The following is a 19,636-nucleotide window of genomic DNA, read 5'->3' on the forward strand; positions in this document are numbered from 1 at the left end:
GCCGGGACTCGTATCTAGCGTACAGCTTATCGATTTCTTCGGCTGACATTTTGTGAATTTTATCAGGAGTGTAGTCTCCAAAGTAATGTTTGGCTTTGCCGCCAACAGCCAACGCCACCAGTTTCTCTCGCTTGGGGGAATCCCCAGTGGGGGTACCCTCCAACTGTTCGAGCAATTCCTCACACTCCATCTTATAATATAACAAGTAAGATTTAGTTTTAACTATATAATACCCGATGCAGACAAAACACAGAGAAATGAAGGTTAAGTTGCACACGACAAACACTTCGAATATCATAGCTATGCTTAGCATTTGCTTAGCTTTGCTTAGCTTTGCTTAGCTTTGCTTAGCAAACTATATATGCTACTGGTTGGTCGGTCTTTAGCACGAGCTTAGCGTGTTTAGTTTCAGCGAGCTGTTTCTTCACCCGTTCCCGTTCTAATTTGCTCATCACATCGTTCTCTCTCAAACACTCCTCGAACGAATCCCTGTCCTTGCAGTGAAATAAGGCCACCCATCGCGTCTGCTCCCTGAGGTCTTTCAACACCGAGTTGAACTTCTGCGTTAGCACCCAGACGCTGTGATTTGCATGCCGGCCAGAGAAGGCCAGGTACGATAGCATGTCTCTCTTTTTTGTTATCTCGCGATTAGCGCTGCAGTCGTCCAGTATGAACAGCGTCGGTTCCCCTTTAAATTTCTCGTGAAGAGCTTTCAACCAGTCCTGCAGGCGTGTTCCAGGGTCGATTTTGTGTACGTCCGGGTCCGTCATCACCCAAGGTCGCGCGTACGTTTTATTCATGCTCAGAGTAGGGCACATGATAACGATGTTATCGAACACATCCTTGTAGTAACCCTCTAACATATCCAACACGAAAACGGTCTTCCCACAGCCAGTCTGCCCGCACACTATGGCGCAGTGTGGGTCAGTGGGTAACCCCATGGGGGTGTGGGGGTCTCCCCCACTAGTAGATGGCTTGCACGAATCTCCCATTGTCTATATTAAGTTGCGCGTCCATAATAACGTACAGATATAATTTCAACTTACCAGCGGTTTGGGCCTTCTTAGTAATCTGGATGGTTATCCCTTCGCTGCCGTTATCTATACGGCGCCCGCTACCGTGCAGTTTATCATCATCCGTGGATCGCATGTCCAACCATAGGGCGTACTTGGTGGTCAGGTATTCACCGATCTGCACGGAGCTTAGGTCCAGGTCCTTTGTTATGTAATCCCCCACTGGTAGCTTTTTTATCTCATCCCACTGCTGGTGTGGTCTCATACCATGACTGAACAGCTGGTTGGGCACGCCCTCGATGGTCACTTCCACCTTTTCAATCTCGGGGTTGAAAAACTTCTCGCTGTCCCTCTGGAATGGCTCGTAATCCTCCACGGGGACGACCAGGATACCTTTCATCGATCGCGCCGGCACGTTCAGGTTGATATTCCACACAGTGTCGCTCTTATCTCGCACGACTGATCTATGTCTCAGTACGCGATCGTATAGGATAGCCATCTTCCCAGAGTACTGACTTCGAACCTGCCTGGCCAGCTCCGGGCTAGTGACCATGTCGAACTCCAAAGAGATGTTGTCTATGGTATAACTGGCCTCATCACCGTTCGGCGTACGCACTACTTTGCTATAGTCGTTAAACGTGAGCTCGTATTCGAGCCTGTCACCCAGAGCGGCCTGGTAAAACGGCGCGTGTCCCGTGAGCAACTCGAAGTCGAGCGGCACGCAGAATCGATTTCCGTATGCTCGAGCGATGGCCTTTTCACCGTCCGATAGCTTGTCTTGCTGGTCTTGCGTGAAGACATACCCTATGCGCGCCCGGGTTGATTTGCTGATACCCTGGTACACATCATTGACTCGTTCTCCATCGCTTTTCCAGAGATCCTTGTAGCAGTGAAACACGTCGCTGTCGTCGATGCTCAGCACCTCGTTACCGCTGATCTTGACGGTCGTTTTCTTGATGATAGCTCGACCCACGTTCCGCACTAGCTCGCGTTTGTCGTTGTCGGAGGTCAACGTGATATTGAACGCCAGTCGAACAGTGCCTGGTACAATGAGGTCATTCTCACCAAGGTTTGGAAATCTAACCAGCAGAGTTTGATTCTGGTCTATCTTGCTGGGATTGTTGGTGATGGTCACCGACTGTCGCACGGCTCTGGCGCCTAATGGCTCTCTCAATCTTCTGAAAGGATCTAATTTTCTACCGTACATTGTTATATAAATGAAATATATTTTTAATACTAATGGATGAAGACATACCTATGGATGATATGCCGGGCGATAGTACCCAGGCATTCGATGATGACCAGGAGACCTCATTCTCGCAAAGTGACGAGCTCCTTAAGGGCGCCGTCGACGATTATTACAACGCAGTTGAAAATAAATCCAAACTCAAACCGTTGGGAAGGAACTATTCCGATTTTACCCTCAGCAATGGCACGCTGCGTTTGAAGTCTCGCCCGGAGATCGATCTCATGAATAAACGCACTAGAGAACCGCTTGCTTTATCAACATTGGCCGGTAAACATGGAAGTCAGTTGGTTCAAGATGAACTAGGCTTCACAGATTACGGTGGCGCGCGACCTAAGCAGTATCCTCCGAAGTTAGTTCAAGGTCTGGAAGGTATCAGGGACGCCATATCAGATCAAAACATGACTTATGATATTAAAAAAGTGTTGGCCGACTACGAGAACAAACCCTTCCCGGGGCTCGAATTTACCGTTCGGGAACTGCGGGGGTTGGATCTGACGATGCAAACCATTCGCGGACATCTCGCGAAAAGCACGGCCAAAATGAGTGAGATAGACGACCACATCGCCTATGAAAAGAAAAAACTCGGTGAAACTGAGGACGAGTCTATGAAAGCCACCATCGAGGAACGAATACGTAATTTGGAAGATGAAAAGCAGACCTGGCTGGAGACAGCATCCTCCTTCAAAGAAAAGCTTCGATCCCAGGTCAACCGTATACGGGAAACCATCAATCAAGTCCTCTACCGAGACACCACGTTAGCAGACAGGATTCGGATATTATTCCGGGAGCAAGGGATCACCATCGCCAGCATTCTGACTGCATTGGGTTTAATTATATCAACCCTGGTGGTGTCACTGGTGGGAGGAACCCCTGTGGGGCCTGCCGGCGGCGGGGGAACTCCCACAGGCGGTGGGGGTGTTAAAGACTGGATCAAAAAACTCGGGGAAGGCCTAGCTAAACTGGCTGGTAAAGCCGCCGAAGCCCTTCCCGGCATCCTGGGTAGCATCGTCTCGTGGTTGTTGAGCGCTCTGTCTAAAACTGCCATGTGGCTCAGTCAAAACCTGTGGGCAGCCATCGTCGCCGTTGCGGGTCTGGTGTACGTAGCGGCTAAGAAATCTTTAACCAAATAAGTCCCAAAGTTACCCCACCAACCACTAAGGCTGTTTTATTATCAATATGCTGCTGATAGGGGGGTACCCCCACATGTATATGGGGGGGTGTGGGGGGTACATGAACTTTAGACTCCGGGGGTGGCGCCACTATACCCTTTTCACGTGGTGGGATGTGTGGGATATAGGGGGTGTTAATATCGGGGTTGATACCCAACTTTTGGTCCGCCGTGGCTATGACTATTTTGTTGTTATAACCCACCACTTTTTTTATTCTCAGTTGCATATCACTCGGAGCCATGTACAGCCCCACGCCGAACACGTAATTGACTTTCGATCTGGCGTATTCTAACACGTTTTGGTAACGGTCGATGGCCCTCGGGAGATCAACTGGAGAATTGATAGCATCCTCAACGTTGGAAACGAATTGTGTCTGAGCGTCGTAAGCAGTTCCCTTACCGAGGATGTTGGAACGCGTCATCGACTGCGCACCCAACAGCGCCCACACGTACGTTCGAATCGAGTCGTTCAAGCGTATTGTACCAGCACGAGTGAATTCTTTCGATGTTTTTGAGATCATTTTAGTCCAGGCTGTGGCTGCATCAGGACTGGTTTGCTTTATACAGCTGACATGGATCTTTTCATTCGTTGTGGGGCCTGTAAATGTATGACGGTTTGGGTTGTATGAACCATCTTTAGAACCGGCATAATATGTTCCGGACCTGTAGAAGTACACGAGAACTATACCGAGACCATGGTTCACACCAGGAAGGCGAAAGTCTTTATTCGTTGGAATCTCAAACTCCCCACAAATACGTTCATAAGCGCGTCTATCATAGGGGTTATTCGTCATACTCCACGCTTTATCTTGGGGAAGAGGAGCACTTATTTCCTTCAATATTCGTCTCGTTTGATAATAAATATGAAACAAAATAACCGCCTTACTCAGTTCGTCTATACCGTAGTCTGGTGTCACACCCGACCCTGTCGTCGCACACCACACAGCAAAGTTGAGTTGGTTCTGCCAAAACTGCATTGGGTTTTGATTCCAGTTTACCACCGCCTGCGCGTTATTAACGGACACGACATACTTTTCAAAGATGTTAATAAAGGTTGTTTTAAACCCCGTACCATCTGCATTCACCACGATTTTCAAGTGTGCTAAATCCATATTATAATATATAATTCATATATTATAATATGTACATAACACTTCCAGGAATAACGAGCGGTGACACCGTTCAGCTGACGCACGCGATCGATAACACGTCAGGTCAACTCGAAGTCGCACTCTGCGATATCACCTACCTACCGCAATGGACTAACATTAATATCAGCAACAATAAGCTGTTCGTCAGTGGAACTCGCAGCCAGATAACTGACGGCTACTACAGCGTGTGCTCTCTAAACGACGAGGTCTTCAAACCCCTGGGAGCCGAACTCAAGATGAACGACTCAAACGGTACAGTGGTGTTAATCAACAATGGAATAAACCCTTTGAGGCTCGGCCGACCATTAGCAAGGATGCTCGGTATGTCTCCTGACGAGATAAAACCAACAACAACCGTCACAGGCACGAAGTTACCCGACCTAGTACCGTACCGAGAGCTGTACATTCATCTCGGTCAGGTGAGCACAACGTACAACATTCAAGGAGGTCACCCTTCCACTATACTGAGAGCAGTGCCGGTGAAAACTGAGAAATACAACGACGGTAGAACCGAGTCGTTTTCACCACGGCAGTATAAAAAATTAACCCAGGGCAACATACCTGAGCTGACAATATCGGTGTTAGATATAAATCATAATCCTGTAAATATAGGATACCTCAGCTTAACGCTTCATGTAAAATGACCAGCGCACAAGGGCCCGGAGTGAAAAAATGCGTCAATATCGGGATCTCCGACCTCGGAGACACGCGCGGTTTCGACGCTCCCGGAGTAGATGGTACATCGTACGCCTTGCAACTGAAAAACAACATTTACAAACGCGTTGAAATCCCCTCCGGTGGAGCCCTAAGTGATATCATAGATACCACAAGAGCAACAGTAAACACTAAGTACTCCCTTGTCAACACCGGTGATAATAACTGGATAATATACCCATCGTTCGGGGGTAAACTGTTCGACTTAGACGATGTTGAGAGCACTACCGTCGCCCGAAACAAGCCATATATGCTCGTCTTCACCGAAGATGACAAGTGGGTGTTGTTACCCGATAACGACGACTGGTTTCTCAATATTAGGCTCGTCTCTCCCTACGTGTTCACGGATAACAAAGACAACCACCTAAACAAAGTCGTGAACAATGGAACCATACTCGTGGCTTACGTCCCAACTCAGAGACGTAGCATAGTCGTCAGCCCACTCGACACTATGGCAGCTCACATGCTATCGAGTAAACCTAACATACAAAACGTGAAATTGCAGTTGGTGTCTGAATTCGAAGGCGTGGTCAAGATACTAGAGAGTCTACCGGCAAACTCAACACTGATCATCAAAGTCTACCTAGGGGAACCATCGGTGAATGATGTCGAGATCGTGAAGGGGATCAAACTCGGGTGGGTGAAACGACACCAGTATCAAGTTTGTAACGTTTACGTGCGGGTGGGTGTCGGCTCCAACACCAGTCTGCAGGGGGTCAACGTGATCGTGGAAAACAAGATATCACTAACCAATATCTTCCTGCCTGCCAACATACACTTCATGGGTATGAAGTTCACCCCTGAATTATTATCAGAAAACCAGTTGGAAATTATATCGTAATAGTATAATAATGACCAGTCATCGTCCCAACACTACGCTTAACGACCTAGGAGATACGGAGGGCTTCGATCAGCCTGGTGAGGAAGATGAATTATACATCCTGCACTTCAAAGACAACGTGTACAGACGGGTGCCGTTACCAGATTTAAAAGAGCCCAAATGGCTGATCAACTTAACATTCACCTCACCTTATATCACATTAAATAATGGGGTTGTCTCTAAGATTAAGAACAACGGTATCTGGGCCGGGGATTTCATTCCGGAGAGGGCATTAGTACACATACCATCTACTGGTTACGGTAAAAAGGGGTTAAGTGCTTATCCAAACAATAAATTAACATTTAGCAGTAATCTTGATAGAATATCCTCCCCTTTCACCCTCATCATAGAAGTCTTCTTTACGGCTTTATTCGATGGAGACCCCCCAATAGTACACCAAATTTTACCCGGGGTGTCAATACGCTGGTATTACATAAACCAATATTGTCGTATTATTATACAACAGGATACCACGGGCCCTATAAACCACTTAATAAGCCTCCAAGGGGTTTCTATTACAACAGGAAATTCTATTAGCCTCTCACCTATTTCCCTGACTAGTAGTCTAGAACTTGTAGACTTCAAATTCATTGATAGACTATTAACTGAAACCCAAATAAAATATCTTTCAAAATATATATTATAGGATGGGTCTGTACCCAGTCGTAGAGGAAGTAGCGAAGACGCTGGAAACCGTAGATGGGTTCCGCTTGAGGCAGTTATGTGATGTGAAACGTCAACTAGAACAAGACCGTGACACGAGGAAAGCACTATGTAAAAAATATAATAGAGCTTTCAATATCGTGGACGGGGCTGACACTACCCTTATGGCAACCAGCATGGGACTAGGGGCGGCAGGCGTTGGGTTGTTAGCTACCATCGTGGCTGCACCTATAGTGCTAGGTATTGAAATAACGGCAGGGGTGGCAGGGGTGTTAGGGTTGGCGCTTAAGTTAGTATCACGCAGGCTTAATCGTAAGGCATTGAAACACGACGAGATCAGGATTCTGGCCGAAGCAAAGCTGAACACAGTGAGTGAGCGTATTTCCACGGCACTCTCTGACAGTAAGATCTCAGAAGAGGAGTTTCGTTCAATCCTCTCTGAACTCAAAAAATATAACGGAATGAAACAAGATATTCGATCCAAGTCTCGTAAGTCTGCTATCAGCGAGGACGAGAAAAAAAAGTACATAGAACAGGGAATACAAAAAGCCCAGCAAGCCTTTATTATGAACACCAAAGAGATCGTAGGCGGTTCACGTTAAACTGTTTCATCGATATAAACATGAAATAGGGGAACACGAGGGGGATAGCCGTAAGCGAGCCACCGATCCTATATGGTCAGTCAAAACTTACAACATAGATAAAGTGGATATGAAAGCCGACGAACCTAACTTGTACTACTTGAGGGGTGGGCCGGGTAGGGGGTTTGTAAGAGAAGAATTATTGATCGTACCGTACGGCACAGTATTACCTCCTACCAAGGCACAGTTGTAGTAGGGGTAATAGTAGCAAGAGCTAAGGGGCCCACCAACGTCTTATTTAGTAAATAAGGCGTTGTAGAGACTTTTTGTGAAAGTGGTCCAGAACCCCCATTCCCTATACTACTGCCTGCATGTTGTACCAAGATGTGGTAGTGGGCATGGACACAAATGTGAGTAGCATTGTTTGTTATTATAAGACATTTCAATGCATATTTTGGAGATAATGTTTGAAGGTTTTGTTAATTGTACATTTTATTGATATATTTTGTAATTGTTAAGGTTGAAGTAATTTACTTAGAATTCTCATGAAGTGATGTTAGGAATCATTTACTTAGCAAGTCTTTATGTTTGTGTTGTAGTTTTCTGAACCTCACCAAGCCAAAGGAAAGAAATGATGACTGTGACTATAGAATAAACTTTTGGTGCGAGTTGAAGATTTTTGTGTCTTGCATCCACATCGGTTCAGAAAAAAAATTCTACCATTCCCATATGATGCTGGGGCTGAAGAACGTTGACCATGGAGAACATTTATGCCAAGTAACATCAGTTGTACTACCATGTATTGGATTCAGTGAATATTTGTGGACATTTGTCTCTTGCATATTTGATCATCAGAGTATTGTGTAATGTGTAATATGAGATGATGGCAACGGCAGGGGATAGTGTGTTTTATGTGCAGGATGAAACATGTGATTTGGCATTAACTGGACAGGCAGATGATGTAGATCGTAATGAGCAGACTGTAGTGGCTTCTGGTGAAGATGCATCTCCTGTTGACCAGTCTGAGACTGACCACACTACAGTTAAGGTCAGAGAGTCAGGAAGAGTCAGAACTCAGACTGAGAAAGGGAAAGTTGAAAGGTTACGAGTGTTGAAGAATAGAGAAATTGCAGCCCTTTCAGCCATAACTAAGAAGAGAAATGAACTTTCCAGATTAATGTTGAACAGCGGTAGTGACAATTTACATTCAGTGATGTTTTGTTTTGTCGAGCTGATTGATTTGTGTAAACAGTGTCACACTTACTTTGCTTCCTACTATGAGCAGCTTGATTCAGAGGCAGATAGAGAGTGTGAGAGAAAACGTCATGAAGAAAAGGAGATTTCCATTCTTAGCTTCAGAAAAGTTGTTGAAAGTTGGATTTCAAATGAGAGACGTTTGTTAGATACAAGTGATAGTATGTCAAATAGGGGATCCCAAGCTTCAGGTAAAACTACAAGTTCAACGAGATCAGCTCTAGCTAAGGAAAAGGCAAAGTTGGCAGAACTTCTTGCACAAAAGAACATGTTGGAAGAAACACGTAAAAGGAAGGAGCTACAGTTGAATACAGAAAAAGCTAAGACTAGGGCAAGAGAGAAGGTTTATGCAGATATTGAATCTGAGATACAGGGTGACTCACACCTCAATGTCACTAGTCAGGGTGTAGGTTCTGTTAAACATGATGTTAATAGTGAAGAGCCTCAGACAAAATACAAGCCCCAAGGTCTGAACCAAGATGCAAGTTATTTCACTCCTTCAATACGAGATAACCATCCTTTGACTATGAATACTATGGATTCAGCTGTTCAGCAAACACTGCAATCTACCCAGAGTGATGTGCTGCTGCAAACCCACAAACAGATGACAACTGCAATGTTTCTACCACAACCTGAGGTACCCAAGTTTAGAGGTGACCCAACAGCATACAGCTCATTTATGATGTCATTTGATGCCAGGATAGTTCCTCACACCACAAACAGTATAGATAGATTGTACTATCTAGACCAGCAGCTGGAGGGAGAACCAAAGGATTTAATAGCTGGATGTTTGTACATGTCACCAGTGGAGGGATACATGAAGGCTCGGGAGCTGCTGGCTCGAGAATACGGTGATCCACACAAGGTGTCTACAGCGTATGTCAATCAGGTACTATCATGCCCAGATATTAGACAAGAAGATAGTCAGAAGTTGAAACAGTTATCATACTTTCTCACCAAATGTTCACATGCTATGAATAATATATCTCATATGACCATCCTGAACCATGCACCCAACTTGCAGGCTATTGTACAGAAGTTGCCGACATACCTCCAGAACAAATGGCGAGATCATATTACCAAGTGTAGGATCCAAAGTAACAGGTTAATTGGATTTAAAGATCTTGTGGAGTTCATTGACTTTGCAGCCAAATCAGCGAATGAACCCATCTTGAGTAAAGAAGCGATGAGTAAAACTGAAACTAACCGTGGTCATGCTCCAAGCAGAGGATTTAGGAAGGACAAGCTGATTTCCAGCAAACCAAGGTTCAGCACTTTTGCAACAAATGTTAGGCACTGATCATAAGAAAGTATCCTGCCACTTCTGTTGGAAGTCTCATGACATTGATGACTGTGAAGCATTCAAGCAAAAGTCACTGAACGAAAAACGTACTTGAGAGAGAAGCACATGTGCTATGGATGCAACAGATACAATCACACCATCAAAGGATGTCTAAGAATGAGAATATGCGTGAAGGGCGGAGAGCGTCATCCAACAATGACAATAACTTTCAAATGAGACACAGCAGTCAACATTCAACAGAAAGTAAAGGCAACCAGAAGGATGTAACAGAAACAGTGTCATCTTCTTGTAAAAGTACCAAGTCTGACTCTATGGAAACTGTGCTACAGTCCATTCTATCTGTCATCGTGAGCCAGCAAGGTAACAGTAAAGCAGTGAAGACTTATGCACTCCTAGATAACGGAAGTACTGACTGCTTTATCACAGAAACACTCAAAGATCAGCTTGGTGTATCAACAACTGCAACAACTCTGAAACTACAGACTATGCATGGTGTAGAAACAGTAGAAACCTCAGTTGTAACCGGCCTCACTGTAACTAACTGATAATCAGGGTAATCATCCAGTCTGTCTTCCAAGAACATTTGTGAAGGAAATACCATTCAATCACAATCAGATTCCTAACTCAAAGTTTCTCAAGCGATTTTCTGATCTTGAAGATATGGCAAGTAAATTACCTGAATTTTGCCCGGAACTTGAAGTTGGTCTCCTTATTGGCAGTAACTGTCCTTCAGCTTTACAGCCTCAAAAGGTGATTATAATCAGATGGAGATGGTCCATTTGCAGTGCTATATAAACATGGCTGGACAATTAATGGCCCTCTGCATATGAAGTTTAGTAACGAGAGAAACACTCTTATATGTAACAGAGTGATCCTCTGTGAAAAGAGCTCTGTGAAGGAATGTCTAGCCCCGAGTACTATAGTGAAGATCTTCGAACGTAACTTCAGTGAGCAGGATATTGGCAAATTTCCAGGTGAGAAAGGCTACTCGAGAGAAGACAGGAGGCTTATGGAGACAGCAGAGGAACAGGTGAAATATATCAATGGTCATTATGAGCTTCCATTACCATTCAGAGCCATGGATATGTCATGTCCAAACAACAGAACTCAGGCAGAGAGCAGAGCAACATGGCAAAGAATGAAAATGCTCAAGAATGAACAGTACTAGTACTACAAGGATTGTGTAGGTTTTATTGATAATCTCCTGGAAAAGGGCTTTGCATACAGGATACCTGAAGATCAAGTGTCAGCTGAATCACAGAGTATTTGGTATCTTCCACACCATGGAATATCTCATCCAAAAAAGCCAACAGAGATCCGAGTGGTTTTCGACTGCAACGCAAAGTATGGAGGAACATCGATGAATGACAGACTTCTGCAGGGTCCAGACCTCACAAACTCTTTGATAGGTGTTTTGACTAGATTCAGAGCTGAACAGATCGCATTCATGGCAGACATAGAGTCTATGTTTTACCAGGTGAAGGTGCCAGTGACTCAACATGACAACCTAAGATTTCTGTGGTGGCCCAACGGTGATCTTAATGCTGAAGTACAGGAATATAGAATGGGAGTACATATCTTTGGTACAGTCTCTTCTCCAAGCATATCCAACTTATTGATATTTTTGTAATTGTTAAGGTTGAAGTAGTTTACTTAGAATCTTCATGAAGTGATGTTAGGAATCATTTACTTAGCAAGTCTTTATTTTTGCTTTGTAGTTTTCTGAACCTCACCAAGCCAAAGGAAAGAAATGATGACTGTGACTATAGAATAAACTTTTGGTGCGAGTGGAAGATTTTTGTGTCTTGCATCCACAAACATGTTTCCATGATGATTATTGATTCAGAAGAATATGTGCGTATTAACTTACAATATACGTCGGTCATGCCATCATCATGATCTTCGATTCATTCAAACATGAGAAAATATGAACTCTGCCACAAAGCGTAGTTTACTATTTCTATTCCTACACTAGAAAATATACAGTCACTGTTTCACTGCAAGTTAGCTACATCTGGCTAGGAATTCCACGTTTCATAGGTTCGCTACTCGGCGAGCAGGGGTGGGGTACTTCCAGGATCGAATGATGATGACAAGGTCGCATGTCGTCACGATACACGATCAGTACATTCTGTAACACCAGGTACCTGTTCCCTGAGTTGCCAAAGTAGTCTTTTGTCTGTAAGGACGGTAATCAACCAGATGATATATATATCATAAATATATCAGTATTTGGATATTTTCATCTACGTATCCTGTTTGTACGACACCAAATGAAACGTAATCGTCTTGCTTATTAGCATTTATTGTATTTCCAACCAGGAAAGATGGTGGACATACTACACACTCCGTATCATTGTGCATTAGTGTGACTCTCGTTCACATTGCACGCCTGCATAGTGAAATACTGGTGGAACACTAGCCTGGGCAAAGGGAGACAAATCTGTACATCCGTATACATACGCCATAGACACGCAAACCCACAAGGTTGACTATTTATAGTGCCAAGAACTTGTCAGTGAAAATACATACACTGATGCCAAATTTTACTATCACAGTCTCCTTGGGAAAGAAGTACAAATACGCATTGTTGTATAAAAGAAACATATACACTATACATACCGACTAAGAGCTGGGGTTGTCACGTATAAATTGCAGACGTAACCGGGTAGATCAACACGGAAGTAGCATGTATGCCTGCATATCACTCACTCCAGACTAGAGCTGACCCAAATGCGGGTCATATGAATACAGGTTTCCATAATGCTTCTTTTATTCCGGTTTGTAGGTCATCGCTCCACGTAGATTACACGCAAAACATCAAGAACGAGTGTGGAGTAGGCTATGTATTTACAATGAACGAACGTTCCACTCTTAAGTTGCAAACTAATTCAACTAATTCAGCGAAAAGCGATACTTCTCTATGACTAATGTCGCCCCTATACATGGCATAAGTCACAGTTTCTTTTGTCAGAATGTTCTTCCATGAGAAAGTCGATTGGTCGCATTCATTAACTTAGATTCGCACGTGGACTGATATCTTGTCATGACGTACACGATGCTTGGGAGAGATATCGAGACAAGCAATAGTTTCATACACACCGTGGTTGCTATTTTGTCCTCATCTGTACCGCCCGATCATCACCGTAAAAAAACCCAAGAAACTGGTTTCATGTCTGTTCGTGCTTTATGTAACAAAATTTGTGGTCTCGGGAAATATAACTGATTTTACAAGTAAACTATTCACTGTACATGCGGATGTCAGTTGAACTTAAGTGTAAGGGGTTACACGTATGGTTTTTTGACATTACTGATATTCCACGCTAACCTTCAGCTAAGATAAAGACAAATAGATGATTGGGGCATTGACAAGCATTATAGATATTCAACAATTTTGTTAAAAAAGACCCCAGGAAAATGTCATTTGCTTCGTGAAATGGATCGGTGGTCCTAAATATATTTGCTCAGTATATTGTGTTGATTCAATTCGTTTGGATTGTACCTGTTCCCAAATCGAGTGTGCTATAACAATTCATGGGTGAAACGCACGGGGAATATATATATTCATCAGACAACCTGTCTCCATCTTGTTTCAAGTGGATCGTTCTGTGGGGCGTTCCCAAGTATGCAAATTGGGGTCATTTGTCAGGTCGTGGATCATCTTATATGTGTTTACCAGTACTCCCAGTAGTCTGGGTCAGCTGACCAGTCCATGTTGTCAATAGGGGTGCTCATGGGTATTAGGCGTTTCTTCACATTAAAAAATGTTGATTGTAAAACTACTTCAACTAAGAATAAAAGTCTGAACTAAATGAACTTCCTACCTTAAACAGTTGTTTATTGTCATTTTAAGCCATTTGAAATCTCGAGTAAGTGATGTCAATGTTTGCATGGCACGGAGGGCTCTTGGTAGAGGTACCTTGGAATATGGAAGGTTCCAACTACATTGATTGGAGGGTATATAGGTTGTTCATTTTTATATTTTGCTCAAAGCCGACAACACATTTTATTTTGTATCTTTGTTTATCTAATGCAATGCTCACGTGATTTGAGGAACAGAAAAAGGTCCATGATGGCAGACTAAGACCACTTTGAGAAACTCCTCTACAGTATCAGTGAGCAGTTCAAGATGTTACCATGGGAACAAGCTGAAACGGCGGACTGAGACCGCTTCACAACTGTGCCCGTATTCGAGGTCAGTATGGTTACGGACAGAAAAACGTGTGTGGACCTTTGTGTTTACAATGTCGATGAACATCATGTATTGGCCGATTTCTGGGTGTTGTTGAATATTTTAAGCACGGGAATAGTTCTGACACCGGAGGTTTCAAATGAAATGTTCAGTGCTTCAACTACTCAATAATACCCGGAAATTGGCCAACACATGATGTTTATTTCTTAAGTGACATGTGTGTTATCTAATCACAGTGCTTCTGCTTCCCAATACACGTTTATTCTGTTTTACATGATCGTTAATTTTTGGGAAGATACGTCACCGACGCTATATGTCCATGTCTCTGGTGGAATCTGGCGATGCGATGTTTGGCATGATCCTGTATGTACTGCTGAGACTCACACTGTATCCTGACACAGGTGTGTCACAGATACCTGACCATGAGCTGCCTGTCTGGAAGGAAGCAGGATCTTTAATGAACGTTGCAGTCAAAGTGATCGCTGCATGTAGTGTACAGGCGATGCTGAAACTGACACTTCACCACCCACAAAATGACACTGACGGTTCATGAAAGGAAGGACACGAGGCCTAATGATTTCATCACGGTAACGTCGATGAAATCAAATTACCCTGGACCGGAATGAGACCTGTCCTGCCACTGTTTAAGATGCCAGCCCAAACCATGACACTATCACCACCAAATCTGTTCACTTCCTGTACGCAATTTGCAGCGTAGCGTCCGTTACGATATACATGTGCTCTTCAGTGGGGACGTCGCAGCATGTAACGTGACCTGAGGCGATCACGTGTTAGCCCTTGCTGCTGGTAGCAATGCCAAAGTCTTGTTACTGTACTCTGTGACACACATATTTTTGCCTTGCAATCGCAGACTGAGACTCCTCAGCTTCCCAATGACCAATGTGCCGAGCCTCAGTAAGTCTGGGCATACCTTTGATTGTCAACTGTCGCAAGAGCATTGAACCCCAGGGTATTCATGTGGGTAATAGAACCCGCGGCTTCTGCGTGACCAGCGAACGCTTTAACCACTTGGCTATCACACCGCTCCCACCCTGCTTGGAAACGGCATAGGGAGATACACCTAACCGTCGCTAATAAAGAAGCTGATCTTCCATAAACACAATATCACAGATTTCGAAGGATTCTGTCTGTGACTCCAATTACATGTATTTATTTATTCCTCACTATTTCATTACTATTTTAGTTACGGCTGGTCTTTAAGTTTGATTTCACCGAGAAGTATAGCAGAGAAATATTGATCTGTTTTCACTTCACCGAAAATTAGAGGACTGAATTGGGTTTAGTATCGCACTGAATATCACCCAGGCACAAAATTGGCCGTCGGCTTATTTTAGAAGAGGCACTGTGCAGATCTTTGAATCCTTATCGCGGGGAAAACTCTTTGGGCAGATTACGAAGGGAGGTAACTTTAAACAATGAAAGCAGCGATCTGTTCAGGGAAGACTGTTCACCACACCACAAAGATGTATCCGGGTTGTATCTAGCAGAAAAAAGTAGTGGAAATTAACCCCAGAAACACACATGGACTCATTTCACTGACTAAACCTTGCAACCCCACTGACATGCACAGACAGCGGCAGTATATGTAGACCTGGTAATATCAATTTACTTCCGGGTAGCTGACAGGCAGGCCACGGTATATATACGTGTGTACATATTGAAACTCTGATTCATTGTACGAGTATTAGATTTGGGTGAGTGAGTGAGTGAATGAATGAATTATAATTTAACATCACATCGGCAATATTTCAGCCATGTCGTGACGAGAGCAAATATGATTATAAATGAATATTCATATATTCTAAACACCTGTCGTCAAAGTGCGGTAAAATAACTAGAGTATCACAATTCGAATTTACAACTAACACATGAAGTTAAAACTAACAGCACAATTTGTACAATACATAATATAGAAATGGGCAATAGATCACCAACAACTGAAGGTAAATCACAATACAAGGGACCAAGGGGATTTACATTACTTTTGCTAGCTGCATGGACCCTTGCTCGATTTACGCCATCCTCTCAGCCACTGTTGTTTGTAGGAAAGTGTAGCCGAAATTTCAAATGACCAAAATACTATGTTTAAAATATTGGTAAGCTGAAATTTCCCTTTGAAAGCTATGGGAATTACGTACCCTCCCAGGGTATTAGATTTGGAAATCTCCACGTTTAGAGTGTTATACAGAGGCCATGATCAGCTATGCAGTGACAACATAAAAACAAGTCTGCTTGTGAGTAAAAGTACCACTTGTAATGCCAACAGGCGTTTCAGTTCCAAGTTTCTTCAACGACCTGTCCCTTACAGAACAGAAACAATTTGACGACTGTCTTGAAGTACAACAGTTTAACATCTGAAAATTCATCTGTCCCATGGAGCTGTTCTGTCTTTCAACAACAACAACAACAACAACAACAACCACGACCACGACGACAACAACAACAACAACGACACACGTAATATCTAGGTATTGAAGGTGAAGAATGTTAGCATTAGTAAATATTGTCCTCAGGAACGTATGTACAGGGATGTAGTGCTGAGGACCACTATATAAGCGAATATGTGATTGCGTTAACAACAAAGCATAACTGACGACAGCACTCAAACAGAGGTTACGAAAATTCATTTACTCCAGTATACTTCCACTTATTTATCAAAAACGAACATAGAAAAACGATAACATGCACCATTAATATAAATATATACTATCGATGTTCATGGGTCTGATCAAACATATCTGTATCACTTCTTACAATTTCCGTCTGTGTCACCAAAGAAATAAAATAATCTGGAACACAATTGGGAAATGTTTATTTATTCACTTTAGCTTCTCGCTTCCGTGCCCTCATTATGCTGATTTATTCAATTGTTCTCTGGTTACGTACACAAAATATTTCTAAGTAGTCTATGGTACATGCTCCACGACAATATTTCGTCAATGTTGTCACATTATGTCGACACAAATAGTGTTTGCCTCCTACTGTGATACAGATGTGGGAATTGACAAACTGTGCACAGGGCCTCGGATCAAGATGCCATTAACTGGCCCTATATTTTTTATTTAATTGTCATGTTGTTTAAAGGGGCACTGGTGCTGAGCGAATAATGTTTCTCGCCAACGGTCTAATTACGAAACCAATTACTAATTACGAACGAAAGCCTGAATGTATTCCTTATGTAGCGAAATTCCGTTGCTATCCTCAGAACAGTTTCGGCCCAAAAGTGTATTCAGGTTGCATGCGACTCAGAGATTACATCTTCCTTGCTGTAACTCTCGTTTGATGGTGTAAACCTACACGTGTTATTTGTCGTCATTCTCTGGATGGTCAGTTAATGGATTTATAACAGGTATAATTAGTAGGAACAACACTCAGGTTACTCAACAAAGTTTCCCATTTGGCATTTCTGCTGTCTGGAGTAAATAACCAACATTATAAATTAATTGATTGATTGCTCATTAATGGTTAACTAAATTACTTGGGATGGCGGACATCATACAATTAGTTGCCAGGTGTGCTATCTTGGGTGACCAATGAGAGGTTTTTCAGGTTTTGACCAATGTGAAAGACGTGAAACGATGTGTGTCTTTTTCGCACATTAGACTGTTGTAAGACACACGGCATATAGCAGGGTTATTTACCAGCAGCAGATGAATGGAATATCGTTCTTTTATGTGGATATTGATGGATACATTCTTGAACAAGGTAGCAGCCTGACATTGTTGCTATACAATTATTTTCACATTCATTATTTTCATTTTGTTTTAAATTGTTTGTTGGAGCATTCAGCAGAATCTATATGACAGAAAACACACTAGATCCCGTATGTGTGTGAAATATGATCCACATTGGCAATCTATACAATGTATAAATGTTGCTGTCATGTTGGAAATTTACTATAAGTATAAGCAGACCGTGTGTTCTTTTGATAATGTTTAAAATCATACAAATCTGACAATAAACTAATTAGGGTTATGAGACAAAATACAGAGGCGTACATTGGCTTCGTTATTTTTCCGTCCTAATAGTTTTTTACCATTTCTACCAATGGCAGACGATTAACCTTCAAAGTAGTTCATTTGTTTTCATAATACATTTGTAATGAAATAAAAATGACTTCACCTTAGTTAGTCTGTCTATAATTACACTCTCAATTGCGCATACAGACCTGCGCAGCAGAGGTCACGAACCAATCACGAATTCCGGGATATCATCTGGGTACTCACGGGATGAAAACAATAACAACAGTTTACACCAGTCCACGGAAATTGCTCCGCATCAGTGCCCCTTTAATGCAATGACATTTAATCCAGTCGAGCAGTGATGCGTCGCCGTCCTCTTCTCAAATATCACGCGTCACATCAATGGGAATAAGGTAGCCCAATGACAAAGGGAAAAGGGCTTATCACCCTCCGCAGTTTCTCCGTAGAGCTGATGATAGCCTGTACTTGTCACCTTAGCAATTAGGCAACTTTGGCAATTTACCACAAAGTGCGCAATGACGTCGGACACCAGCTGCAATTAGACCCTTTGCAACACTTTATATTCGCCAAGACTACTGATACAGTGGAGAGGATGTAGGTTAATATACTAGGCGTAATTTAAGAAAAAGGTTCGCGTTCAACATTCTGCCCAATCAGATTGTGGAAAACACTATTGGTTCACAATATTAATTTCTGTAAGATATTACTAATAATATTTTCATGTAGAAATGTTTACATAGCAGGTAATGTCTCTATGCAGATCGTGTTCTATTGCAGTGGACATCGGAATACTCTTTCTACCCTTCATGAGACGGTAATAATACGAAATGCATACTTAGCAAAATGTTGAGATTCGGACAGAATAGTGGCTGGCAATAAGCATGACCCAAACATAGAAATGTTGAAACGGGGAAACAAAGTATATTGTCTATGAATATAATACTCAATGTGATTAAATTGTGATGCAAACAAACAATATGTCAGTGTACCTCTTTAGGTCCAGTATTTGAATATATTCGTTCTCATATTGATATTGTTCAATGTTTCCTTCCAGTGAGATCAAAGTCCGCTTCATATCTGACCAGCATCATGGTTGCATGCTCTCATACGAAAGTGGAAGTGGATAGTGTAGAAGTGGAAACAACTGCGATATTGGCAGACTGAGTTTGGGTTTTACGCCGCTTAATATTCCAGCAATATCACGGTGGAGGACGTCAGAATGGGCTTTCCACATCGTGCCTAGGCCTTGACTTTCCTCTAATGAAATCGTATTACAGACACAACAAACATGATAAACACTATAAAGTATACCCTCGAGGTGAACATAAGGTAGTGCAAGGGAGGGAGTGTAAACCTCCCAGATTCCATGCATGTGTCATGTGACATAAACAATTGTTTTGTTTAAACTCTACAACTGGATCAAAGTAAGGTAAGGGCGCTTGCATTTTAGATTGTAAAGAGAAA

At 42.8% G+C, this 19,636-nt stretch overlaps 1 pseudogene; it reads right to left on the minus strand.

The window, feature by feature from the left end:
• LOC137296871 (synaptogenesis protein syg-2-like) overlaps positions 1-19,636 on the minus strand; it is a 115,204-nt pseudogene that overhangs the window by 54,878 nt on the left and 40,690 nt on the right.

This window comes from Haliotis asinina, chromosome 1 (assembly GCF_037392515.1).
Source record: "Haliotis asinina isolate JCU_RB_2024 chromosome 1, JCU_Hal_asi_v2, whole genome shotgun sequence".
In the NCBI taxonomy this organism is placed as follows: Eukaryota; Metazoa; Mollusca; class Gastropoda; order Lepetellida; family Haliotidae; genus Haliotis; species Haliotis asinina.